The sequence below is a fragment of the Dromaius novaehollandiae genome, chromosome 6 (assembly GCF_036370855.1).
Source record: "Dromaius novaehollandiae isolate bDroNov1 chromosome 6, bDroNov1.hap1, whole genome shotgun sequence".
Taxonomy (NCBI): Eukaryota; Metazoa; Chordata; class Aves; order Casuariiformes; family Dromaiidae; genus Dromaius; species Dromaius novaehollandiae.
Window position 1 is genome coordinate 13,127,910 of NC_088103.1, and position 27,947 is coordinate 13,155,856.

The window sequence follows — 27,947 nt, forward strand, 5'->3', positions numbered from 1 at the left end:
AGGGGAACCATAAGCACTTTTCATTTGATTTCACTTTGTATCATTTGTCTGGGAATGAATTGGATTCACTTAGATTTGGGATTATTTGAAATGACAGACTCCTGAACTGCAGTCTGCACTGCTATATCAGGATGACAGGTGCTTTGGCAATACGTCATCGAAGCTATCTACACTAGCATTTCTAATTTTTCCAGAGCAATCAACTTTACTAATCAATTCCCCATGCAGCAAAACCAACACACTTAAGGGAGCCGGGGCTGATCAGCACCGCTAGAATCGATGGGAACCTAAAAGATGTCGGGAACTGCTTTCTTTGCGATTTGCAGTATGTTGCTCTGAAGAACGAAGCCTTGATTTGTGACTGGGCTTCTGAGCCGCTGCCATAGGACACCTAAGAAACCATAAAGAACAACAGTAGCAGAGAAGTGCTGTGAATAGGCAGCCCCGCAACAATTTAAAGGCTAGACCTTTAAATGCCCACGAATTTACTTCAGGTTCACAGAATATAATGAGATTCTAGTTTGGGAGAATGAGCCCACAGAGACTATCAAGAATATTAATGTTATCACAGAAGTTTATTAGTGCCTGCCTGTCTAGAAATGGGTAAGGAAACCCTTTGGGTTTTGTTGTGCTATCAGCAATTATCATGCAAAAAGATTTCTTTTCTTGTTCCTCCCTCTGACAGGGTTTTGGAAAAAAGGCTCCAAGATTGATCAGTGTGAAGTGCTTTGGTTTTTTAAGTGGAGGACATGTTTTCTCCATTGCCTTCTCCTTACCTCCATTTCTCAAAGAGCAGTTAAGGGCTTTCCCTGCCCTTACTTTTTAGTAACGTTGCCATTTCAACTATTCTATGCGTCTTGTGCTTTTGAAATTTGTAGGTGCATTTGGCACTGCACAGAATTAAAATAATCCTTCAGATGCAGGTTTACATGTCTGTTTTCTTCACTTCTTTCAAACCAAGCAACAGCCCTTTGGTTCAGTGTCCTCTTTCTATTTGTGCTCTCCTTCTGTTGTTTGTTCAGATACCGAGAAGGAGCCAGTGATCAGCTTCATAAGGAAAAAGTCACCAAGATGTGAGCACGGATTCTGGAAACGTGTCCCTGAATATACCAGAAATCCTTCCTGTCCTCGTTCCTATTGGTTTTAATTGGTTAAGGGCTGTAAAATCTTGCATCTGTTATCCATGCTGTGATCTAGAGCCTTGATCAGTCTTTCTGAAAGGTTTGCATTCTTTTAAGTTCCTCATTTGTTAAAGGAAAAAAAAGGGAAAAGTAAGCAATCATGCTGACTGATTGGATAAAACCTCTAAGCAAAATTCAGCATGGCTGTATTAAGAGTATGCAGCTCTGTAGAAATCAGTGGGATTGTGTCAGAAGTTCTCAGAAAGAGGAACGTGCTGGTGAGGAGATCCATTACTCCTGAAAGCTTCGCCAAGGTTCCTCCATCCTGAAGGTATGTTTAAGGGTGAACCAGACTTTTTCAACTTCAGAAAGAATCCACCCCTGCTTGTTTCCAAAGGAGCAGCAGAATGTGTGCAAGAAGGGAGCAAATTACAACTCTATTTACATTTAAAACAAAATATTGCACCCATGCTTGCTCCAGCAGCTACCTGGACTGAGATAAGGGCTCTGCAGCCATCAGTTGTACACTTACCCAGGAATGCTCCACTAACACCTTTCTGAAGTAAAAACTGCAAAGTGCTGTCTAGTTTTTCACAGACAGCATGAGCAAGGCAAAACAGGGACTTCACTGGGCAGTTTATTCACACCCAGCACCTACCTGAATCGCTCCCAGCCCAACAGCACTTTGGCTGATAGAAGTGGTATCCCACTAGCATCTCCCCTGACACAGACGTATCAGCAAACCTTTTCAAACTATAGACTAGGTCTTAATTTGGTCTTGCTTAAACCCCTGCTGCTTAGTGTGCTTTGAAAAGTGGGGCATATTGCTGATGGAAGAGCTCTTGGCTGTTAGATTTAATTAAGGATTCTACTGAAAGTTCTCCTTAAAATAACAAAGCTTGCTGTTTAGAAAAGCGTAGGTGATTCCCCCAGAGGCCTGGCCAGCATTCCTTCTCCTATTGTATAACATTATTGATTAATCAAAACTAATGCTCACAGCTGTTGCCTGATGGATAATGTCTTTGCTGTTTGCCTGCATATAATTATTTACTACTTTACTGATGTTATTTATTTCTTCATTAAGTATTGTTGGCTGTTTAATTATGTGAAACACAACTGCAACTGTTGCTGCTAAAAGCCATGGGAAGGACTGCCCAGAGCTGAAATCTTTCAACAATAAACTCTAAAAATAAATCTAAAGATAAAAATATTTTAGCCAACATTTTGAGTGAAGACCATTGAACCACAAATATGTTACACGTAATCTGGAGATTGATGCTGGAGTGCCATGTTCAGTTAGATTGGCAATGCTGATTTGACTGCGCAGCAAAGGACTTTTACTGACTTGTATATTTTATTAGAACTCTAAAACACATAAGAAAGGTCTCTATCTATTATCCTCAGTAGCCAAACACTTAAAATAAATCAAGGGGAAACTGATTTCCCAAAGCTTACATGCCAGGAGCGCCTAACGAAACTCCTTCCAAAAAGTAATTCCCGTGCCGAGACGCGAGGACCTTCCAAGGCTGATGCTGGCCCCGTCCAGCCCGGCTGGGCAGTGCCTGCCCTGGCTGCTCTGTCAGAAGCAGGCTGCTGGGACCCAAGGGTGGCACAGCAAAGGCCACAAAGTTGCTATGGGGACCCCTCATCTCTACCCAGTGAGAAACTGGGGAGTCTCTCAAATAGCTCCCTCCACGGTCTCCCTTTTGCCCTCCTCACTCTCTGTGAATGACCCAGACCCCAAGGGCAGTCTGCATCCCCTCTTGCCCCAGTAAATAACTTCCTTTTCCCCTCTTCAGAAGTGCCAGGCACATCTATTACAGCACGTCCTACGTCCAACCTCGCTCAATTAGGCAGCTGATATTTAAGCCATGAGGTTTCCTTGGATCCACATGGGATGAGACAGGATGCACTGAGGCTTAGTTAGCTAATGAGATAAGACCAGCCTAAACAGAACTGCTTTTCCTTGCCAAGACCAAGCCCTGAGGATTTGGGGGCACAATCAACATCTTAAATTCTATCTGGAAACCAAGAGCCAGTAAGGACAGATTATATTTAAAACATATTGTGGCTTTCAGCAATCTCTAGGTACTTATCATTTTTTAAAACAGCCACGCACATGACTACGCACATGACTACGCACATGACTACAAATATGCTGTAAAGAGAATTTGAAAGGATCTTCTCAATCTGCAGCTGAGTCAGAGAACCCATGAACCCTGCTGTAGCTCACAAATCGTTAACACACCTGTAACGTATCAGAAAATAGCCTCTGTATCTCCTTACTCAAAAAATAAAAATTCCTTCTCTGACAACCTCTCCAAATGACCCCTGCCAGGCTCTGGCAGTCTTTGCTTGGCCTTCAGTGTATTTGTTATTTGGTAGCTACTAGCCTGAACATCTCCCTAAAAATGTCTTCCTTCCTTCTGAGGTAGTGCATTAAAATTAGTGAGCTCTTAGCTACTGCTCTATAAAAAATAGATGGCCAGCTGCCAGATCTCTAACCTCCCTATAAGCCTCTGCCCTAGTACAGTAGCCTATGTTTTGTCTTTAGGAGCCCAGACAAAAGAGCAGACTAAAGCCTGGTGTAGCATCAGGTCACCTGCATTTGTACCAACACATCTCAAGCCCGGAGTGTCACCAAAAGTTTGGTGTTAGGCCCAGGCTCTGCCCACGCTCTCGATACACGGCATACACTTACCTCTTCTTTTCAACTAAGACACACCGAGACGGACCCCATGCTGTCAGGCAGTATCTCCAAGGGTGAAGGAGCACGCCCGAAGTACCATGTTTGACAGTGCTGGGAATGCAGATATGTGCAACTGCATGGGAGAGCCACTGAAATCAAGATAAAATACAAGCAAAATTAGGCAGTGCCTGGCAACTGGTGGACATCTCTAGATGATAGAAGCTCTGCCCTCCTGTGACAGGAGTCTCATACCCTAAGTTCTCAAAAGAAGACAATTGTCCCAGTGGATTTGTTCCATCCACCCTCTGTTTCTGTTCCCCCATTTTTTGCTGAATTATTATTTATAGCATCATGGGGTGCTGCAATGGTAGCTTTAAAAGACAGCAGAGAGCTTAATGATGGAAGAGCAAATGCAACAGAAAGGCACTGAGAGGGGAAAACCTTAGAGAAATAGTGAAAGGAGAGGAAGGATAAGAAAAAAAAAAGACGACAATGGGATTAGGGAATCTGGTCTTCATTTCCCTCTTTGTCTCATATCCAACCTCCGCCTTTTCATGTCTTTCTTCTGTCTATAGTCAGTTCTTCCTCTCTCCATTTTTTGAAATGTCACTTGTTTGTTCAAATGGACAACCTTTCCTGCATCCCTTGTGCCCACATTGTGCGGGGTATCACAGATAATTTTCCAGCAGAGAGATGTGCAGAGTGTTGGGGACTACAGGTAGGATTTTCAAAGGAAAATAAGGAAATCTTTATGGAGAACTTGGTGAGAATTTGGCACTTGGCACTCTTCTGCTCCTTTGAAAGTCCCAACCTACAGGAACAATCTAAACACATATATACCCCAATGCTGATAAACCCATTTGGAAAGATATCAAAGGAAATCTTACTGGGTTTGGAGACCTTTGAAGAAAGGGAAATTTCCTGCCAACCTGATGCAGAGATCTGTCTTGTTCCACCATGTGGTCCAAATCCTCAGAGTCCTCCATGGCTATCCTTCCCTTCCTCCTCAAGGCATGCAAGCCAGCAAGCTCTGCCTCTTGGAATAAAGCAATCTGGGGGCCAAAAGGACAGCAGTATTTGAGGAAGATTCAAATGAAAAATTACTTTACAATAGAAGTTGTTACTGTGCCTAAAAATATCTCAGTGACTCAGATTACTCAAAATGGCAAAGCTATAGAGCAAAACCGTAGTCTCTTCTCAGCAGTCAGCTGGCTTCATTCACTAGCCTGGCATATCTTTCCCCTTATGTTTTTAATATCGTAAGAGTGGTTTGTTTTTTTTTTTTAAGTCTACGCTAAGTTAATGTTTAATGGATCACCCTGTACAGTTCTTGGTGTTTACATGTTCTCCAACTAACCAAATTTGTGGAGCAAATTAAAAGTCTGTAAGACCAGGACAAGTGAATTACAGATATTTGTTGCTCAGAAACCATCGCCTTGTTCAGTCCCGCATGCCCCAAAAATGAACGGTTTCAATTATGTTTCCACCTTCCCCAGCAATATTAACATCTCTCTCAGCTGCCTGCCAGGGCTATTGCTCCTTAGTCTGCAACTGTTACGGCTTTGTGCACATATGCTTCCTGCAAATGTGCAACCTTGCAAAGTACCACAGTCCCAGGGTTTGCAACGTAACCTATTAAACCAAGCTGGCTCAGGACCAGAAGTGCTAGAGAAGCATGGGAGAAGGAAAGGTGGAGACTAAAATGTTGTTGATGCTTTTTTTATACTACTGTGACACATGGGTGTGGCCTGGTTCTTTCACCAACCAAAATAAAAATAGCCAGCGAGACTTTTCCACTCCCAAATGGGCAAATCGCAGTAGAGCGAGCCATTCCCAGTGATGCACAACAGGTAACTCGCTGGGCTTCGCCAGTTGGTGCACATGGGGGACTTTGCCCAGGTGGCCTGGAGCTCCGGGTCCCTTTCCTTCAGAGCCGGCACGAGGAAGCCCTCGGGCTGTGCCTCGGTGTCCCCTTGCGAAGCCACCGCAGGGCACGGTCCCACAGACAGCCGTGAAGGAAAGCCGCTGAATCCCTCAAAACCCGCTGACGCCAATGGGAGGGTGCGCAAGCCCAGGGACGCCACCTTCCCCAGGCACACGCTTTTAATCAGAATATTACCCACTCTTCATCACGCTCTGTGCTCATTCTTCGCAGTGCCAAGCTCTCTCTGGTGAAGAGACTTGAGGCAACTTACTTCCGTCCGAGGAACCGGAGGAACCGCTGTGGTGCTGAGCCCAGCGCCCCGCACACCTTTGTGGAGAGGGCCACAAGAGTCTCTCCTCCACCCTGCACGGCGGCCCTAGTCACTCAGCACAGCGGGACCTGAGGAAATAAAATGATTTTTTTTAGGGCTTAAAATCCACAGAAAAAAGAAATCATGCTCCTCATACCAATGGTAAAATTCCCATTGGCACCAGTGTGACCAGGATCGGGCCCAGGCCGTATCCCTGTGTTTTCCCAGGCTCATGAGGATTTTAAATTCTGGATTTCAAATGATAGTTTATTTCTGGCTGACCTGTTTGGCTTGAACTGTTATGTGTTTTCAACTGTTGGACTTATTTTTAATCTACTGTATTAGTACACAAACTTAATCAAGAACAAAATGTTACCAATGTGGAGTTTTGTTCCTCCCCGTTGCTATCAGTCGAGCAGTTTAGCGTTCCCTAATTGTATAAAGATCTCCCTGCGACATCTGACTCAGTTCAGAACATTAGTACATTCCTTTCACTGTAAATATACAAGGGGGAGGGAGGAGGCAAACACAGACGCACACCAGCTACAACGCTCTCGCTTACAAGAAATGCCACACTGCAGATTTTAACAATTAACATTCCTACCATGTAGGCAGCTACGGAGGAGCCTCATACATTTTTTTCACCAAAGAAACTTCTCCCGCACACACATTTAGGTCATTTTTTGTCATTTCATGTCAATGGTGGGCTGCGACATTCCTCTGCGCCTTTTTTTTTTTCCCTTCCCTGATATTTGAAGAAGGAGATTTTATCTTTCTTCCCCACCCCCCTCCTTCCTTTACCCCATGCCTATTTTACTAAAACCTGCCTTTCGGGTCAGCATGCTGGTAAGAGATTAATTTTATACCGCAAGAAACACCAAGCAGAGTATTTCAGCTTTGACATATGAGAAGTCTGTTATAATATTGCAGTTTTTCTAAATTAAATATTAGGAAAAATTAAACCCAATTGTGGTTCGTATTCCTATGGAAAATATTTCTGTTCAAAACAGTCCCTCCATGCTAAATGACTTAAGTAACTGAAAACACAATAAATATGCAGCAAGTTAAAAACCCAGATTATTCAGGTTTTAAGGCTTATAACTAAAAGTGGTTTAAGGTTTCATGCCTAATAATAGATTACTCCTATCACATTTCTAACCTTTATTTCTACCAGCTTTGAAGTCCAGCCATATAAAGGCTGTTTGTAGAACCACACGAAAGTTAAAGCAAATATTACTCAGAGTGATTCATATGAACAAGAATTTGCAATGAAGGCAGAGGGTTTTTTGTGTCTGTATCAAAGGAAATGAAATGTTTGCAATATTTTCCAGTTGATAAATGCATTAAAACATTTTAGTTGTGTAGTATGAACATTGCTGACATAAACAGACTTTGACCTGAAACAGATTGTATTAAGCTCTGAGAGGGAGGCAGCTTTAAAAAAAATTATAAAATATAAATTCCTAGATTTCAAAATCTGCCACAAGGTCACTGCAATCTTTAATTAGCTGAATACATTAAGAGAAGGCTAGAACACAGATTCTGTAAAGAGAGCAAGTGTATGTTTAATCCTCTGTTCTTTGCGTGCAGATTACCCTTTCAGAATGAGTAACCTTATTTTCTTTTAAAATATCTATTTACCTTTTGAGCTTTGCATAGCAAAACAGTTTTTTTTTTTAACTGTTGCAAAAGAAATTAATTTGTTGCTAGTTGCTATGCATTGGCAGGATTTCTGCATAAAGAATGTAAGCCATCTATCTTTGTATTCAAGATATAGTTAATCTGGCAGTTAAAATACTTTGGAAACATTTTGATGACTTATCTGGAAAAGTAGCTTTGCATTTTCAAAGAAAACTCAGAACTGTATTGCAAGGGGAAGATAAAAGATATATGAAGTGTTTGTTCCAAGCGATACTATTCATTTAAAGATCAGAATGTAACCCCACCCAAGCAATTATTGTGGAAAAACAAGACAAAAATCCTTATACAGCTTTCTGACACAGTCTTTATTTGGGAAACAAAATAACTATATTACAGTTATAGTCTAATGGATTGCAAGCTGTTTTATTAGAGTCAGCTGAATCCTATTTAGCATAAAAAAGAACTCTGTTTGCTATCAAGAACACATTTACATTAATATGACTTTGACAACATAAAATAAAATCGCATTAAGATGATGTAAGTAGATAAGACAATGAAATCTCTGTGAGATAGTTTTGGCACACCAATTAGAGTCAAGTCCCTACAGGAAAGAAACATATTTTTACACCAACTATCCATGTGTTTTTAAGTTGCAGAGTGGCCAAAATTAATTCCATGTTTAACATATTTCCAGCAAGGGAAAAAAGAAAGTTTATTATTATGATTTTTTTTATTATTATTTTTCCCTTGAAAAGGTAAAGCTTCTGATAAATTACACTTTTATTTGCAATAATACAAACAAGTTTTGTTCTCTGCACTAGCCTGTAATCATCCTGATTATTGCAAGGGACTTTCCAATATAGAGCAGCTGAAAACAAGGTTTTAGATTACATGGTAATTTAGGAATGCATGAAAAGCCAAGCAGTCACCATAATAGAGCACTGCATAAACTTCATGGCTTTTAGAGCAAAACATAACATATGTCTTGTGATTCATTCAAATGATTTTTCAATTTTTTTGGTCAGGGTTCTATCAAAATATGTCAGGATCTTGTATTTGTCCTACATTTAGGGAACCTTATTCTCTAAAAACAACAACAACAACAACAACAACAACAAAACTTTGATGTCTCTCTTTTTAGTTTGGTCATTAAAAGAAAGGCAGTGATGGATGGTGATAATGCTGTGGATTTTATGACTAATCAGGCCTTGGCAGCCACAATATTTCTTTTGTAGTGAAACTTTAATATTCCTTTGGCCGTGCGTAAACTTTTTCTTCTTTTGGAACTACGTTACACAAGCTACTTATTAAGTATTACAAAACAGTTATTACCCCAAAGTTAGCACTTTAATTTAACACCTGACAGGGTGAAGCTTTTCCCCCTTCAAATGCACACCGGTTGTATAATGTGCGAAAGCACTTTTGAGCTGCTTTTATATTGGCATGGAGAACAGCAGAGAAAGGCCCCAGGTCCGTGCAGACCCTAGCAAGGGAAGATGACTTTCGCAGCGCCGCGGCCGCGCCGTCCCGGGCACACTGGACAGTGCGCCCCGCACACGCCGGCTCGCCCCCCGCCCTGCGCTCCTAGTGAATTTGCAACAGCAAACACCAGGTGTCTCCACTTAGCTGGGCTAAAGCTTTAAAAAAAGGGGCCTGCTACCAAAAAAAAAAAAAAAAAAGGAAAAAACCCCAAAATAAATAAGCTTGTCCTTCCCATTGCTTCTAATCTGCCTGCTGCAAGGCTGTGTAAACAAGGAAGAGAACGTACGTACTTGCAGATATTCTTACAGCAGGATCATATTTTATTTTGTCACTTGATAATGCCTCAGTCAGGCAAGGCAGGACTTTTCGGAGTTTGAAATAATCCAAATTCAATCACTTTAAAGCTGCTACAATATGCAAGTCCTGGCAGCCGTTTTAAATTAATGGAACATCAGATGTGCTCTGATCCTTTCAATTTCCTTGGGCGAGTGAAACGCTGCCGTGGTGGCAGTGGTAGGGGAATACAGGGCTATCAGTAAAATAAATGTCAGCTTTTGTCTGCTGATAAAAAAATGCATACAGCAAGCAATGACACAGTATTTACTGCCCCATAATTAAAATGTATTTGTATATGCAGTAAGGATTATGTTAGTTTTAGACAAGTGAACACTGTGCAGTCTGATCCACATGAATGGACATGAAATAAAACCAAAATACAAGATTGCTTTTTATTTGAGGTTTTACAAATGCAGTTAAATATTTCGTTTGGATGTAGATATTCATTTTTTGCATCTGCTGGCAGGTTTATCAATAAAAATATTAGAATGCCAGCAGTGAAAGCCCAATAGCAGGCCATAGATGGGATTTTGGCTAGAACTGGGAAAAAAAAAAAAAAATCTCCATAGCAAGATGCCAGCCCATGCAAATTCACTTAGCTTGGGGTTTACTTTGAAAGTGTAAACATTCCTCGGGTTTGTCAAAAGGTTTGAAGACTTGAGAACCTTTTGATCAAACCTTGGCTGTGTTTTGAGGAAACCTGCACTGGAATACGGTTTTCAAGATGCGATTCAGTGGCTTTGCTTTTGAAATACAAACAAGCCCAAAAATTCAAATCAAGGCTCTGAACCTTTGCGCAAGCTTTCAGAGTGCACAGTTTTTGCTGATCTGCAGGGCTTATCACCTAGGGCTATGTCCTGGGTACAAGGGCCTGTGTTTCATGAAGTCCCTTTTCCTGAAACAAAAATATGATACAAGTCACCAAGTTGAGTTGAGGACAGGCTATTGCTTTAATTTTTATTTTCCAGTTATTTGCTTAATGTGAGGAGAGCCTGGCTTCTTCTCTGTGCTAAGTGGGACTCATGCTGCCAGACAGTATGTTTTAAGCTATTTTTAAAAACATTGGGTTTTGAAGGCTCTTAAATCCTTTGCTGTAAATGAAAATAAAATCATAGTTCGCAATCTAACAGAGGCTTTTAACCTTGATATTAAAAGCGTGAATTATACTACAGCATAGACTAAAACTATTTTCTCTCCTCTGCATTCACCTTCCCTACACATACTGACATCCAATATTTATGGGGGGCAATTAGAGATCTCAGGTAGTGCTGGGTGCCTTGTGCCAAGTTCTGTACACAGTTACTGCCCCACAACCTGTGGCTGAGACTTCTTCAGCCTTACTGTTTTGCTCATTTAAATATGACATTTCAGACAAGCCTGATTAAAACAAAGCAAAGCAAAACCAAAATGTCTCAAATTCCAGGTGTGTAAAATTATGTCAACAGAACTTAGACCAATTACTGTCTCGGAAGACGAAGACCAGTCAGCATTGCAATAAAATTACAGGAAAATTTCTGCCATAGCCACCTTTAAAATCCCACCATGCTTCTCTACCACAAGCTGAGGTAGAAAGTCCATCCCCAGACCCGGCTCAAAGAGAAGGCCCACCTGAATGCATCTGCTTCTCTGATCCTAGAAAGTGCAGTCAGTGCCTGGATGCCATTTTTCAAATACTGGATGAAGAATGACTAGCTGAAATGCTCACATTTTTTATCATATTTTCTTACACATCCCCTGTAAAATTCTGACTGGATGCTATGAGAAGAGCATGACAGGACATGTGATTCAATGGTGCTTTAGCATAACGACCTTCTCATATGTCCTTCTCAGGGGAATGCTGCTATACACTTTCTCAATACGAGTAGTGTCACTGGCAATACCCCAACATAATTTCTTGCTTTCAAGTGGTATCACTCAATAAAACCATGCTGACCAAAGCCTCTAACAGCAGGATTTGGGGGGGGGGGGGGGGGACTGTAGAGGTACAAACAGATTGATATCTCCTAGGGGAAGCACACAGCAGGTCTGGTCTAAGATGATGTCCCCATCTCCCTGCTCCTCCCCAGAATGAGCTGGAGAGACCTTCCCCTCCCAAACATGTTGGCAGAGGCACCCCTTCCCTCTGCCTGAGTGGAGGAAGGGGTTAGCAGCTGCTGGGACACTCACCCTGTGGGCTCTGGACGGACACTTGGCAGGGCCAGTGGATAATGAAACCCATTCCCTCTCCCTGCGATCCCCAAACAAAGGTAACTGACAACTTAACTGAGGACGTTGTCCTCTGCTCTGCCCAAAGTGCTCCCCTGAGGTCCTCTGGCAAGCTGACTGCCTGGGAGCTGCAAGGGCACAGCGTAGCTGATGGCAGCCTTCATCCTAACAGTCATCCTGAGATGTGCCTGGAAGCTGCCCACAGCCTGAGAGTGCCTCTGTCTGTGAGCAGGCTGTGTGTCATTGTGGAAAGGGGTAACAGGCCCTTAAGGAGGAAATACTGTGCATTTTTTAACCTTATTGCATCGGCCAACGTTTCCCTTGTCTCCCACCAGCTCTCCCTGCCTGGGCAGAGCAGCCCTGCACGGGGGCTGTGCTTCAGCCGTGGCCCAAGGGACATTGTCAGATTGCTTTTATTCTCCAGGGTCCTGCCATGGTTTTTGTCCCAGAATAAGGGGCTGTGACCACCAAGAAACCCATTCCAGTATTTGTTTGCAAGTTGTGCAGTCTCCTGCTGGGGAGCCTGAAGAAGACTCACAATGCTTTCTGCAGCCACATCCACCAACAAGCTACGGACAGAGGAAATAACCAAGGTGAAAGTTCATCCTACCTACATGAACCAAGCTTTGAATCACCACGTCTGAATCCTTCTGGATCCACAACCCTCCATTGGAGTTTATGGTGAAGAATTTCAAGATTTGTTCCTAAGTAAAAAGCGCCAAATTGTAATTTGCAACATCATGTAATGTAAAATGTAATGTAAAAATGTAACAGCATGGTGATGTTCCCACTTGCTTCACACAACAGTCAAGATACGCACTTATTGTTCCCTCTGCAACTGTAATTCAGTTTCCATGCTCATACATAATGTTTTTATCTACTCTGAATGGGGTTATCTTTAGTTCCCTAACAAGCCCAATAATTCAGCTGTCACAGTTTCCATAAGAACAATAACTCGGAATTTCCTGACTTTGATTTGGACTAACTCCTGCCTATTATACTGCATTAATGATGTTTCCAGTGTGTGTGGTGACTATGAAATCACGCATTAAATACATGCTACATATATACATATAATGTTCAGGTTGCATTTTCAGAGGTAACAGCTAAAAAAGTACTGTAAGGATCACATCTCGATCCCTCTAACAGTCTCAGCTCTGCTGCCTCATCTTTGTTTCACTCTGCAGCCGAGCTGTTCGATGTGAAGGCAGGCTCCTGCCCAGGCAGGCTGAGACAACCAGTAGGAATCTACCCCAAGTCTTCCTCCCACCTCTTCCACCATATGCACTTGTCCTGTTGCCTGACTACATGAAGATGGTGAACCTCAAGGCAGAAACACCTCCTGGCCCACATTGTGGCATGTCACCTGCGCAGAAGCCCATTAGGGGAGGTTACCCAGAATGCCCCATAGCACTGAGCTTTGCCCAGTCCCCAAGGAAAGATTTTTATTGCTGTCTCTATTTTGTAGGGAAATGAGGTAAAACATTTAGCCGTTGAAACCTGAGGCTTTCTAATTAGCCATCCAGTAGCATATTGACAGATGGCTTTTCTATTTTTGCTTCCTTCACTCCAGGCCCATTCATTCAGTGTGTTTCTTTTAATTAAACAGAACCATGTGCCCAAAAGCTTGTCCACTTTTTTTCTGAGTGTATCAGTTGGTCTAACAAGAGTTGTTAACTTTCCCTACAAACACTGCTCTTAGAGTTTCACCATTCATTTTGTGGTATTGGACAAGACTTCCAGTTTGGCAGTGCTTTTATTTGGCAGCTTCCCTGGGCCTCAGGAGATCAGCCAGCTCTTCAAAAAAGAGCAACTATTATCTCTCCATTGCCCCAGAGCCCCCTGCTTACATACCTGCAAGCCAAGCTGGCAAGGAGGGGCATCAGGACACAGCAAAAGGCAACATGGGTTCAGCAGAAGGCAGTCTTTATCAGTATAAACCCATGCAAGGCAGAATCAGACAAAGACATGAAAAACTGCCCTCTTCTCGATTTCCTCCCTTAAAAGCACAATATATGCATAAGCCAAAATATATGCATAGGCTAAGCAGCCCAGGGGTGACATGCTGTTTGTCCCTCTTCCCTGACTCCACACCCTCTTCTCTGGCCAAAGATTTTCAAAAAATTGACTGTGCTTACAAACTAGACAGGACTTAATCTGCAGAACAGAGAGAACTGGTGATGCAAAAGGAGACCCCCAGAAGGCTGGGGTAGGTGATCTCCAGCATAGTTTTGGAGGACAGAATTGCTCCCTTGGTGGTTGCAAGAGGCACCCTATGGAAAAGCGAAAAGGGCAGGAGCCAGGCCAAGGGGTTCAGGGCTATCTTTGCAGACTGAGCACCACAGACACGATTTTAAAAACACTTGTTACCTCTAAGAAGAATCTCCATCTTGAGTCTTCCCATAGTCATGCTGCTTACAGGGAATGGCTCTCACCCATTTATCTCTTCTTCACTGGTGAACAATGGCCCTATGGAAAAACAGCACCAATAATGAATAAGGAGCAAATGATGTGCTCCATCTTTTCAGCTCTGGCTATAACTAAGACCATCAGGTGTTACAGATCACTTTGCCTCAGTCATGTTGACTTTTACTAGCTGGGAATCTGGCCCAAGTTTTATCTGATACATGCGGGAAATAAACCATATATTATTATGTCTGAACTGCCAACCCAGGTGGATGGCAATTTCCACAAAATCTGGCTGGAGGGAGGGCAAGGCTATTTGCACTGACCAGATGGCACAAGCACACTTTACCAAGTTTGGAAAAAATATCCAGCCAGAGAGGCTGCTACCAGCTTCGCTGGGCATCATGAGAGACTCTGGCACAAAATCTCTGCATGAACCAAAGCTTTCTAAAGAGTCTGCAAGAAGATGAGAAAGCCTGTCCAAGGCTGAACAGGCAGTGCCAGTGACACAGCAGATGCATATGTTTCTAAGAATACTGACTGTCAACCTGGCATACTGGTGAGTGCTGGAAGTTGCATGGCACGCACACACAGTCACAGCTATCATTAGAGTTTTGCTGCTTTGGCATCTCTTCCTAATTTTCTTAATTTCTATTTATACCATTCTGTTTCTGTTTTGAGTCTTTATCAAATGCTGTCATGTTTTCTGCAGAGCCAAACTTTGGAAGGAGGCTTTGGAAAGACATAATTTAAGAGGAGTTTAAAAATATCAGAGTACTTGGAAGGGCTGTTCCTAAGCTAATGGTGGCCACTGTAGCTGTGAAAAAGACAATTTGGTCAGCTTTCTCCAGGACCAGACCAAGACTCTCCTGCTTGTGGGAGACAGATCCCTCAGTGTCTGTGGAACATACCTAGAGAGTCTGTGAGGGCTAATTGAGAAAAAACAAGCTTGTTGTCAGCAGGATTAAACTTGTCACATATGGGTCTAAACCTCCATTGGAAAATTTGCAGAGGTCTGCAAATCAAAAGAGGTTGAAAACCACAGCATAATAATGTTCCAGCTGTATCTCTGGGGTAGCTTGTAATTGTGTCCAACTGATGAGCACTTTTCAAATGAATTGCCTAGTTAGCGCGATCATACTGCAAGCATGGGCAGAGGGTGGGGGGTAACACTTTCTTTTCTTTGTTTCCATCTGTGACCCAGTGATATGTTTGTCGTGGCTTGGCTGGAGGACATATGGAACTCCTGAGAAATAGCTTCTAGGAAAGAGCTGTATACACTCTTGTCTGAACAGCACTGATTGAAAGTTTCGGCTGTTAAAACTCCAAGAGCTCCAATACAAGTAGCAGATCAGAAGAACGCAGCTGTTGATGTTGACATGTTGCTGGCCTTACAGAATGATGATAAACAGCTGGAAACGCATTTGATGAACTGGGGAATAGGGACAGAGCAAAGAATTTCAGGCTTGCTGGAACATTACAAATGAAAAGATGATCAACTGAGGACGCTGAATTCTTTCTTTGCGTATTTTTTGTAGATCTTTCCCTGCTTCATACTACAATGGGCTTCAGTTCTCTGGCTTCAGAAAGATGCACATGGGCAGGACTGCAAGCTTCCCGGCTGGCCAGACCCACACAGATGCATTTTCAAACCCCCACAATACAGCCAAAAAAGTTTAAGGTGGATGAATATCTTCAGACAGAAGAAAAAAGAAGAGAAGCCCTGTTTCTCTGTTTGTGGGTGACTGAGAAGATGTAGAATAGTCTCAGCAGGAAATTTTCCTTCTCAGAGGGCTCTGTCTTTCTTTCCCTGAATAATTACACCATTAGCAAGTCCTCCATGCAGAGCAGTCCAACTTCACAGCCTACATTTGTCCCTACATTTCTCTGTCTCGAAGGCCAGGTGTGGCACCGACAGCAGCACGACTCCTTTACAAACTGTTCCCCAGGGGGAGCAACGTGCTTGCCCAGGTACTGAAGCAATGAAAGCCCTCTCTTAGAGCTACCTTAAAACTGGGGGGTTTATCTCTGTATTTCAGTGGCTCTTGGTGTTGTACTCTGCCCTACACTCTAATTGTTGCTATTCTGAAGAAAGCCTTTGTTCAATAAAAATGCCTACTTCATGATGACATCATCCAAGAGTGTGGGGAAAAAAAAGCACAGCCTGGAGTAGTCAGGCATGTGATGATGTATAAATAGCACTGACAGAACAATATTATAAACTCTATTGGTACAGCTGAGACAAAAATAGCACGATGCTGATTCATCTAAGATATCGGCTAGAGGGATGGCAGGAGGTTCAGCTACAACAAACCTTCCCAGCTAAAAGCATGTTACTTCACCATGAATCAGCTGTTCAGATCTTTCATTCTTTTCAGAAAAGCACCTGTCTCTTGCTGCTTCAGTCTTCCATTACTGAACGCATGCAATAAAGGGCCTGATTTTATTTCTGTTTCCTTCATGCTGAAATAGGTTGCATTCAGTTTTCCAAGGCTTTATAAATACGTAGGGAAAGCAGAAACATTCCTGAAACTGCTTGCCACATCCTTAGCAACAGCAAGGCCTGAAGTTATTGTTCACACAGTCATTTTTCTACTTTACCTACCTTTAGAAAAAGACCATTGTTTCAATAAATCTGAAAATGCTGAACCATATTTATAACATCTCTCAATCTGTAATGGCTAGGTCATTTTATGGCCTGTAATAAGATACATGTGCAGTCAAATATGAATCCATATACAGTGCACACAGATGATTTTTCAAACCTTCCAAATGGACAAAAGGCAGCCTCACCCACCACACCTAGAAATACAGGAATTAAAGGAAAAACAAAAGAACAGAAGAGATAGGTAACTTGCTCCTCAGAACACATCAGCAACACCTACATGTATTTGTGTAGTGTCCTGCATGGCCCAGAATTTATGCTCGTTTGATTTGTTTTAGTTTTTTTAGGTGTCTGGATCATAAGGTCAGTCATGTTGATGTCGTGCCTCCTCTTCATAGAAAGCCTCTGAAGAGAAGTACACTGACTACAGTACCAAAAAGGAGCACTAGAGCTAAAAATTCAGGGGCAATTGCTCTTGGGAAGCAGAGCCTGGCACTGTAGCCTGTCTACTTCCAGAGCATGCAGCACAGCGACAAAAAACTGCCCTGCAGGTCATATTTATTAGCATAGCCCCAGACACAGGCAGCTCCAAGAACTCCCCTCTTGTGGCAAATTCTCACACTAAGCTCAAAAGAATGCTCCCACAATGTGGCCAGCATGTTTTTAGACACAAATTAAAGAGGTATTAAACATTTAACTTTCAGTTTTTAACACTACAGCCATATGGCAAAAAGCAGCAGCTGTATATGGTAACTTGTAAATAGGAAGATGCCTTACAACGTTTCTCTCCCTCAGTGTCGGGCAAGCTCTCCTGTAATCAGTACCAACACTATTTAGTGGATTGATTTAGGCTAGTGACTACAGCCAGAACACTTCTAGCCTGCTTTGTTCGCTTCCTCCGAGAACGTGTCTCCTCCACAAAGCCCGTCACTGCTTGCAGTGCAGCCTCCTGACCACGGCATAACGATGACGAAAACACCAGCATTACGGAAGACGAAAGGTCACCCACTACTTGTGGTTCTCCACGGATAGTGGATGAAAGAGATAACCTTCTCCCAAATCAGTGCAATTGTTTTGCAATTTATTACCCATAATTTCACTTATTAGTAACTTATTAAATGTCTATGTATTAACAGTTTAAGTCCATATTCTACTTCTCAACAGCATGGTCTTACACTGTAATCATCCTATGCGTGAGTATCAACTACATGGATGTGAACATACTAGCCCCATTAGGGTAGCTAGCTTTGTACCGGTAGAGTGCTTTATTTCCTGACTGTATCATGTTTTGCATCAAAGCTAAGTTGCTTATCTAGGACCATTAAAATGAACAAGGCTTATACAATTATGGAACTCTATATTAATTTTTAAAACTCGCAGATGTTGCAATCTATACATATGGGAATAATGCCAAATATTATGATGACAGAAAAAAGGTTATATTGGCTGGATTTTAAAAATTAAGGAGGCAGAAAGAAATCTCACTCTACTGTTATCAAGGTGTTAGCATATCTGGTTTTGTACACACCTTTTAGTCAGCAGGTTTTGCATCTGCAAGTGAGCTAATCAGCTAATGGTTTTGTGAGCACAAAAACAATAAAACAACGTGTGTGTGTGTGTGTGTGTGTGTGTGTGTGTAAGAGAGAGAGAGAGAGAGAGAGAAATATGGCAACAAAAAGCCCTTACTTGCTTTTGATCTATTTTTATATTCATTTAATCCTTCTTGCTATACCTAGAGTAGACCTTTGCTGAACTTGAGTTTCAGAGGGCAATACTGACAGTAATCTCCCATATCTACCACTTGTGTCAACATCCTTCTCTGGGGCGAGCTCCAGCTCAGAAGAGCGCCCTTCTGGATGACACTGTGCTTCCGCACAGCATCTCAAAGAATTTGCAACTCCAGCATTATTTTGGCTGAGGTTGCTCATTGATGAACATGCTGAGGCGCTTTGCAGAGAGCATTTAAAATGACACTCAATGATCTACATAAGCAACATGTGTTTTATATTATCAGCATCTCCTTTGCATTTCAATTACATGTCAGTACTGCTAAGCCCTTCTGATGCTAAGACCAGCTTTAACTTTGAAGATTGGGTCAATAATCAAAGAAGGTGCTATTTGTTTACTTTAGTAATAAAATCTACCAGCAACTATGACTTGATGATAGCTGTAATAGGAAGACTAGCCAGAGGAAACCTTCTCATTGAATAGGAGATGAAGGAAGCAGATGGGTTATCTGTGGATTTCCTAAATCCAGTTCAAGAAGCTGATAGTTATGCTCAAGTCGTGAATTATTTTGGAACTCAGCTTTCCAAAAGATTGCTGGGAGGACAAAGAGATTGCAGCACTCACATCCTTCTAGCATAAAGGTTTCTAGAGATGGAGCATTTTCCAGGTCACCTCCATCTTCTTCCCCTTACTTCCCTCCCCTACTTCCAACCCCAGAGTACACCAGCGCCAAACACACTACAATTGCTGTTTTTCTGAAATCCACCAGAAACAGCCATGCAGCAAGGGTGGACGCATTGCTCTAGCACAGTGGACACTCTTTTCCCCGGGGCGACCCTCTCACCTTTCTCCTCCTGCCCTGCTTCTCTTCCCTCTGCTGCACAGTCAGCCATATGGATTATCCTGTGCCTTCGGGCTGCGAGAATGGGCACCCTTGCGTTGTGGTAAGAAGTCATCTAGGAGACTGTAGCTGCATGTGTATAGTAACTGGATGATTTATTGAGTTATCATGTATATAACACAGTAATGCTGCTACAACTATAGGTATGCTACAGGTGATCGGACCAAATATATGTTTCCTATGTAGCGAGTCCTTATGCATAAGTCCTGCATTTCCGAGGCAGAATAAAGCCGGTGATAGAACACTCCTAGGCAGTCAACCACAAATTTTGGCATCTCTTCCCTAGTATGCCCACCACTAGTAAACACATGAATGTAATGTCAGCTCACCACAGCCCTGGTTCAATGGATCTTACAAAAGAACATTCTGATAACACCGTAGACTTACATGTGAGTAAGACTTCTAATGTAACAGCACAATTTATTCCCATTTCCAGTTTAATGGAGCCTTTCTGATTATTTTCACAGCACTGTGCATGGGGTTTTTTTTCAGGATGCTGCACAAAAGGGAAAAGCTCCTAATGTGGTCATGAAATGCCTTGTGAAGTTAATGTGACTTATTCTCTATCATCAAGAGAATGATATTGGAATGAATGAAAGGCAATATTTTTCTCAAATTTTCTTAATATACAGTGCTCATATGGCATAAGGGAATAAACTCTCATTTACACAAAGGCAAATACAGAGAAATCCATCAAAGTCAATTGAGTTATTCTGGACATCTGAGTAATCTGTCCCTTGGTATGATTCAGTCTCCAAAATCCACTCTGAATGTCCAAAACAACTGCTTGCTATTCATTTATATTTTTAGTTCTATTATCTTTCTAATTTTTTCCATGTTTCACAAATAACTGGAATCAGTTTCTTTCAGAAAATGCTGTTCCTCCAACTTGGCTTCCCTAAGAATAACCTCCATCATCACTAGGCTACTTTTGTTTAAATGTTTCATTTTTTACAATAAACACCTATCCCAGATGCAGTATCTTCAGCTTCATTTAATGTTCTACTAGTTCATCCTGAGGCACATGAATATTTACCTTGGACACAGTTCCGTATCCTTTAGTTTCTAATACCAGAATTCTCCAGACAAGCTTATTGTTCCTGGCTTGACTTCTTCAAGTCACAGCTTAAAACTTTCTTTGACATACTAAATACGATGCAAATTCACTCAACTATTTGCTTTGTTGCATGCTGCCAGATATGCCTATTCCAAACATCTCTAAACTGTTTTACTTCAATTTCTGTTTACACACAGGCCCAAAATCTGCACTTAGCTACTCTGAGGTAATTTCAGAGTCATTTAGTCACAGCAATTAGCAGAAAGGAAAGCAGAAATTAGACATCCACCTTTTAGGCATAGCATTATGAGAGACCATTTCTACTGACCCTTTACATCCCAGAAAAATGTTGTCAAGAAATCACAAGGCCTTGCTGGTCCTTGCCTCCTTTACCTCATCTTTACTCTGTCTTCATCCACACTGCACGATGTCCAAATGCTTTTTAAGAGAGAGGACCGCATTTCTTCAATCCATCTGCCTTCCCTGCTCCTACCCAGCATGACCGACTTGTGTTATGTTGCTTCTGGTATTCAGCTGCGTACTCAGCAGGTCAGAAGAAACCTTGTAAAACAGAGAGCAGAAGCAAGATGTCACATTCTCCAGAAATAAGAGCAGCAGTACTGTGGAAATAAGTTCTCCAGTAATATCAGTAACAGAGGTAATAGTAATATTAAAGAGAAAGGAAGAGGTGTTTTTGAGGCTCATATTTGAAGCAACATAGAGCCTTGAAGGATGTAAAGGCCAGAGGACAGGTTCAGCACCTCAGGCAGGCTGTGCAAGAGCAACCTCTGTCTCTGGCAGGTTAGCAAGGACTGGCGTACAGCAGCGACAGACTGCGTAAAAGCAAGCAGCCGCGGTCACGGGGAGGAGGAGCTTGGCTGTCAGAGGGACAGCATTTTAGGGGAGGCACGGGCAAGCCAGTCTGTCGGTGTGGACCCCCAGTGCCACCAGCAGCTGATGCAGGTCTAGGAACAGCCAGCTCAACCTCAAGCACTTCTGAGCTGTCATGCACAGAGCCAGCTCCAGCAGGGTCTGGCCCCCTCCTTAGTGCTGTAAGCACACTGGTTTGAGAAAAGTTATTCTATATAAAACAAAGGGGAACAAAAGTTTGGGAAGTGGAATATAATTTTCTTGATCTTTATGCAGAGTTTACTTCAGGTCCCTTTTCAAAGCAGTAGCACTAAAATGTAGTGTGAGATTTGATATTATTTATATTTGTGTGCTGCATCTGAATAAAAAATTTTGAATTTTATATTGGGTATGAAAAAGCAAAGGTGTCAAAGCTGGGAAAGTGCTTTGAAAATAACAAAGGACTTCATGTGGGATTGTTTGAGGTCATTTTATCTGTTGTTCCTGACAGTATTTAAATACCTCCTTTTAGTTTAAAATGCCTCTGCTTGTCACTCATTGAAATCAGTGGCAGAGACCAGGAGGAAAGCTGGGCACACACCACAAGGGGCTACATGAGGAAAGAAGCTCTCAGACTTACTGATATCTCCAGAGCTAATATTATACCTGTGCCATCAAGCCACACTTGTCAAGAGGTGTCAGCGTGGGCCTAGAAAAGCAGTGAGTCTCCCAAATTCTTGCGAGGTAGGAGACAATTTCAACTCTTGCGAAGTTCCCTGAGCAAGATGCTCCTAGGAGCAAGTCAAGGAGATGGCTTTAGATCTCAATCCAGATATGCAACAGTCTGAAACAGAAATCTAGGGTATTAAGCTGAGCTGACAGTACAGTGATTTCAGTGATTGCTACACATATAGGCGCATGGGGCTCGCTCTGAAGTAGCTTGCTTGGGTGCTTTAGTAATAGCAGCATGGGTAAATAATTTCTGTAGTTAGCCCACATGCAATTGCTAACATCCTTGATAGAGTCCATCTATACAGTGTAATGAAGCTAATGTCTCTTTGTACCCTCAACAACATTTACATCTTATAGGCAATTCCCCTGTGCTTTGACTCAACAGGGCTGTACTGTCAGGAGGACAACTGAGATTTTGTCTTCGAAAGAACTCGATGATATCTAAAGCAGTGGTTTTCACTTTCCCCTTTTTGGTCTGAGCCAGAATCAGAAAGAGAGATGAGTTCAAAGCTGGGAGATTCAAATCCAGCCCATCTTCATTGTCCCGTGTTCCCCTCCACACATAGTCAAGTAAGCAAAAGCAGCTCAGCACAAGAAGGGAGATGAGATAGGATAAGGGACCACTGCCCCCCACAAACGCATGCAACCAGAAGATAAAAGGGAAAAGTTCAATAATAAATTAAATGCAAGTTTCATGTAAATGATCACTTACAGAGATCTAATAAATGATTCTGTGCAATGCTTTGTCAGGGGTTTTTCTTTGCCATTTTTGTCTGGCATTTGCATATAGAAGCTTTTCCCCCTTGGAGGATATTCGTCTGTCACTAACTGTCTGTGGAAGAGCTTTTTTTTTTTTTTTTTTTTTTTTTTAATAAGGTGTCTCTTTTCTTTTTAATGTGTTGCCTTATCAAACAGAGTATTTAGGTTAAGCCCTTTCAACAGTAGTACTCATAGGATAGGATGGCATGTAGGAAGGCTGCTTTTTAACTAATATTTTTTTTGTCCTAGACAACTAATCAGAGTTTTGGTGGTCCTGTATTTATTCTGGTTGGGGGCTGGCAAGGGTCTTCACTGCAAATCTCTCTGCTCCCAGCAAGAGTCTTCATTTCCAGAACAAGCGAGGACTCAACCAGAGACAGATGCTTTGCTGACAGATCCCCACACTTCTTTAAGCCAAGTGGCTTTACCCAAAAGCTCTCAGTTGGTTTGCTTTCCTTTCCCCATTGGGTGAGGGGTGCTGCTCTAAGCAAATTAAAAATTGCTACCTTCAGAACCAAGGGCTCTGAGGGCCTCTGCTGGGTTCTTGCAGATGTCTCTGACCCTACCCTGTTCTCCATCCCATCTTCCAGCCTGAGGTTATGGCAGGATGTGATCTGCACCTCACCCACTCCACTTCATTGTCTGGTGCAGGTGTGAAAAACTGAACAAAAATGGCATCAGGTTATTCTACCATGCTCAACCATTGCTTTCAGTTCCTCTTATTTACTCTTTGCCTGTACATCCTTGATAAGTCTTTCTCTTGGTTGCTTTTTCTTCCCATAAAAATATCTGGACACGTTCCAAGAACTTTTTCGTGCTGCTAAATATGAGTATTTTATGTGCTAACTTCCATTTGAATTTGGTCCTGGATAGCATGATGGCTTTCCATGTAACACTTTCACATATGCGCATGATTTCAGTACCAACTACAAGATAGAGATGTGCTAGTCCCACCTGTTTAAGTTCCTTTTCCACCTCAGTTCTGGTTATTTCCATTTCACTTGTCTTCATTCCCACCAGCCATCCTGCCTTTGGCCACGATTGCTGTCCTCCTGAAACAGAGGCAAGATACTCATTCAATCTACAGGTCATACCCGATTATCTTTAATCACTGGGCAGCTTCACAGATAGCAATCTCATTTCTTCTTTCAGAATAGGGGGAAAAACCCTCTCTGGAAAAAAGAGAGGGTGTGAGGTTGTTTCTGAACTAGTGCCTGAAAAGGTCCAAGGCTTGATTCTTTTTTATCAGCCTCTCCACAGTGGAAACACAGAGTGATTCTGGTAAAATCAGTCGAGCCACAATGGTGTAACTGAGATCCAAATCAAGATAGGACTTTGGAGTACATTGTTCTGAGAGTTTTTTTTTTATTATTATTAAATGCGTCTCATTTCCTGCTCTATGAGTTATTTTAAAGGTTTACACAGCAGCTACTGTATCCGAGAAAGTAGAGCAGAAGTTCAGATTATGAACTTCGACAGCTCATGGTTTATTCAGTATTTTTAATAAAGTTTGAAAAGGTTCCCTTCCATCAAAGAATGTCTTCTTTGATTAATCAATTGAATTTGATATTTTCTCTATGGAGAACACAAAACAGTATATCCCTTTGCCAGTTGTTTACAGGCAGCTTCGCAGCACACAACAGAACAATTATTTTCTAAGTAAAAGAGCTGTGATCAGAAATGTTAATAAACCACTTAATAGTGCAGCATCTTCTTCTTCCTTTAAAAACACACAATAAGGACATATCAAGTCATTTTTAATATAATCTGCATAATTTCAAAATAACATATTCAGGGGAACAGACTCATCTTAAATAGCCTTCTTCACATTTACATCTGTAACTGCTGCAGTAGCAGCTCTGTCAGGCTTGATTTTATTCAGTGTTGCAGGATCAACATAAAATCTAGGCTGAAAATTAAAGCAAGTAAATGTACCCCTGACAGTCAAGAAAATGATTTTGGTCCAAAAGAGTATTTCTGGCCACAACTCACTTTCAAAAGCAGCTTTGTCATTTGTGCCTGGCCTAGTCCCAATAAGTGCTATTATGATTTGCTACATTTTCTATAGAACCAGAAGACCATTTATTAGCCCCATGGTATTGTACTGAGCTTCAATTATGCAATAGTCATTATTCTGCTGAATATCCGAAGCTTTGTAAGAAAGTTTTAGCTCTGGAAAGAAATGTACAAGGTTCTCAAATGATTTTGAGGAAGATCAAACTCCCCCTTTTTTGCTAGTTGAAAGAGGAAAGGTCCCTTCTTGATATAAATCATGAATAATTTGAATAGACTTTTTTTCTAAAGAAAAACTCCTTTTTCTTTGAAAGCCACTGATAGCTTGGGATTCAAGCAGAAGAGAACGAAAGGAGAAATAATAGTTTCTTCCTAGAAGAGAACATGATAGGTATGCTTCTAAATTAGCGAGATTTTAATTTAATTATAACTGAGGAGGTTGTGTGCACGTGTGATCTGCCTGTGAGGAATGAGGGGTTTTTCTCCGGTACGTGGTCTGGGAGAGGATGGGGGCAGATCCTCAGCTGGTGCAAAGCTTGCTACGGCCTGGCCCCTCGAGGCAGCTTTTGCAGTTGACACAGGTTGAGGACGTGCCCCACAGCTCTGCTCGCTTGTTTAGCTGCTGGATTAAGGCCGGATTAAGGACTCTCCAGAACGCAAACTCTTGCTGCCTAACCAAATGCCAATGGCCTTCCATTTCCAACGGTTATGAGCTATCTACATCTCCCAGACTTGTCAAATTAACTACCATAAAATAACGTCTGCCACTTGTTACCAGACATCAGCCTCTTTCTACCATTCCTCACTGTTTGTTAGGAAAAAAAAAAAAACAAAACATAAATTTTAAAAAGCACTGACATCAAAATAAAAATTGATCAGCACCAAGCAATTCTCCCCTTCACAAGCCATTTTATATGATGAAGGCTTCAGCTTCCAGCTCTCAGAGGAACACTCAATCATGTGTGAATTTTTCCCTGTTCTCCATTCACAGCCAGATACTACAGTAACAAACAACCAGGTATAAATCAGTCCAGCTGTTGCCTTTCTTTTTTTTTTTTAAACTAGTAACAACTGCAACATACACGCAACTTGCATACAACATATATGCAACAAACCACTCTATCTCAGAGTAACAAAACCAACTATTCCTAGGTATTCTCAGGAATTAGAAAGAAACGCTCCTAAGGCTGACAGATTTCTGAAATGATCTTTCCTTACTGTATGCTCTGTTTAACTGGTATTTTAGTGAAATGATTCTAGCTTTATGCCAGCTGAAGAGAAAGCAGAAAGTGAAAGGTTTTCTTCAGATAGACATCAGTCTCTAAAAAATTCACAGCCAATAGAAATTTGTAACCAAGGTTGCATTCCTATTACAGAAACAACCATCTCAAACACGGTGGTACAGCTCAATGTGATGACAGCCATTGCATAAGAATATGTATGTTTGTGTGTATGTTTTCCCCTCTGTAAGAGCAAGCAAGAATAAAGCAGGTGATAATACAGTTTAGCCACAACCATGTCATCTCCTAGTTATTTTTGCAATGTAAATAAGTTATAAGTGGATGAGATGCATTTGAATTTCATTCACCAATTCCACTCAAAGCAGCACGTGTCTATTTTTTTGTAATAAGAGAAAAGAAGTTGGATTTTATCTTAAAAAATGTGAATTGAAGTAAAATAAAATTTCAAGTTGCACATTTATTGGATCAAGTGAAATAAGGCACCAAGCCAAAATCTAATCTTGTTTGCCACTATGTAAAACGATGAGTAAGTCTGCTAGGGTCAACAGAGCAGCAGCAGAGTCACATGAGTCAGAGCACACTTCTCTTCAGAAAGATTTCTCCACAGCTAAATATACTATTACAGTTGCTTCAAGAAAAGCTCTGTGTCAAGTTGTAATAAATGCTGTCAGTGATGTTGAGCTCTGAACAATCACAAAGCCAAAAAGATGAACAGGAATTCACAAATTGGCTTAAAAACCTATTGCGGAGAATGGAGATTTTGACTGCATGAGAACTGAAGATTCAGACCTTTGGTAATGAAAAACATGGCCCAATTTTTCTGCCACCCACATTTATTCCACCTTTCAAATGGATCTGAAATATAAAGTAGAAAGGGAAAAATAATTTTCTGCAGGATCAATGTGCAGAAGATACCACTAAAATCAATAGACTAAGTTTGTATAAGCCACCTCTCAACTACATGTCAACACAGAGTTTGTTTCACTACCACTTTAACCAACCTTTCCCCAATAAACAGTGCCTTGCTCCCATCAGGGAAGAGTGTAATACTTACCCACCACTTCTGTTATCTGTGAATGATAACAGCCAAACAGGCGGAAGCCAGTCGAACAACCCACCCCTGTTATCCAGCAAAACGGTAATTCCAATAAATGCCCCTTATATCTCACTCTGATATACATAGTGCTGAATCTGTGAAACTAAGAGTTCAGTAAATGATAAAAGAGATGCCCTTTGGCTGTTCTTCCCCCCACCCCCGGGGAGGTCATAATTTAGCAGTATTACGAAGATAGTTTTAATTAATTAAAATTGCTTATCAAATTTGGGTTTGCTTTCTCTATCAATAAAGTACTGAAAGTGAAGAGATTTAATAATTCCTTCTGAATTTCTCTCCTACCTAGTCTTTTCACTGGAAGCCTGATTAAATGAGTATTATTTCTTCTTAAGTGGTTTTACAGGTCCTTTATCTTAGATTTACGAGTATCAACCTACTTTAGAAGGTATTAGATAGCTTTAACGCTTGACACTTATTCTCTAAATCATTTATGGTGCTCTCCACTTGCACTAGACGATCAGTAATCTTCGCAATATTAGGTTTTATTGACAATGCACCATACAGAGTTCTTATTATATGGTAATGATTTAAGATAGGTACAAGATTGGGAACTAATAAATCCAAAAGGCTCATTTCTGATTGTTGACACAGAGCTGAGGAATAATGTGCATCCATCTAAATCACAATGTTTCTCAATAATGCAAAACACATACGTGTTCAACCTGTTAGAAGCACAGCACAGAAATGTGTAAACAGTATCAAATTCCTGCTTTGAGACGGATGGCCTCAAAATTGTTCTCTGTATACTCAGAGAAAACTGTCCGTGGACACAAGACTCCCACATAGCGTGGAAATACCCATGTCGATGCCACACAGCCTGGGGGTAGGGGAAGC

At 41.6% G+C, this 27,947-nt stretch overlaps 1 protein-coding gene across 1 annotated transcript in view; it reads right to left on the reverse strand.

Annotated features, from left to right (window-relative positions):
* CABCOCO1 (ciliary associated calcium binding coiled-coil 1) overlaps window positions 1-27,947 on the reverse strand; it is a 96,193-nt gene that overhangs the window by 6,726 nt on the left and 61,520 nt on the right. Inside the window, exons 12-17 of the mRNA XM_064513709.1 lie at window positions 23,700-23,797; window positions 20,799-20,966; window positions 14,079-14,177; window positions 5,934-6,133; window positions 4,740-4,862; window positions 3,823-3,959 (exon numbers count right to left, since the gene is read on the reverse strand). The gene's annotated coding sequence lies outside the window, so the exon portion shown is untranslated. The remainder of the gene's footprint in view (window positions 1-3,822; window positions 3,960-4,739; window positions 4,863-5,933; window positions 6,134-14,078; window positions 14,178-20,798; window positions 20,967-23,699; window positions 23,798-27,947) is intronic.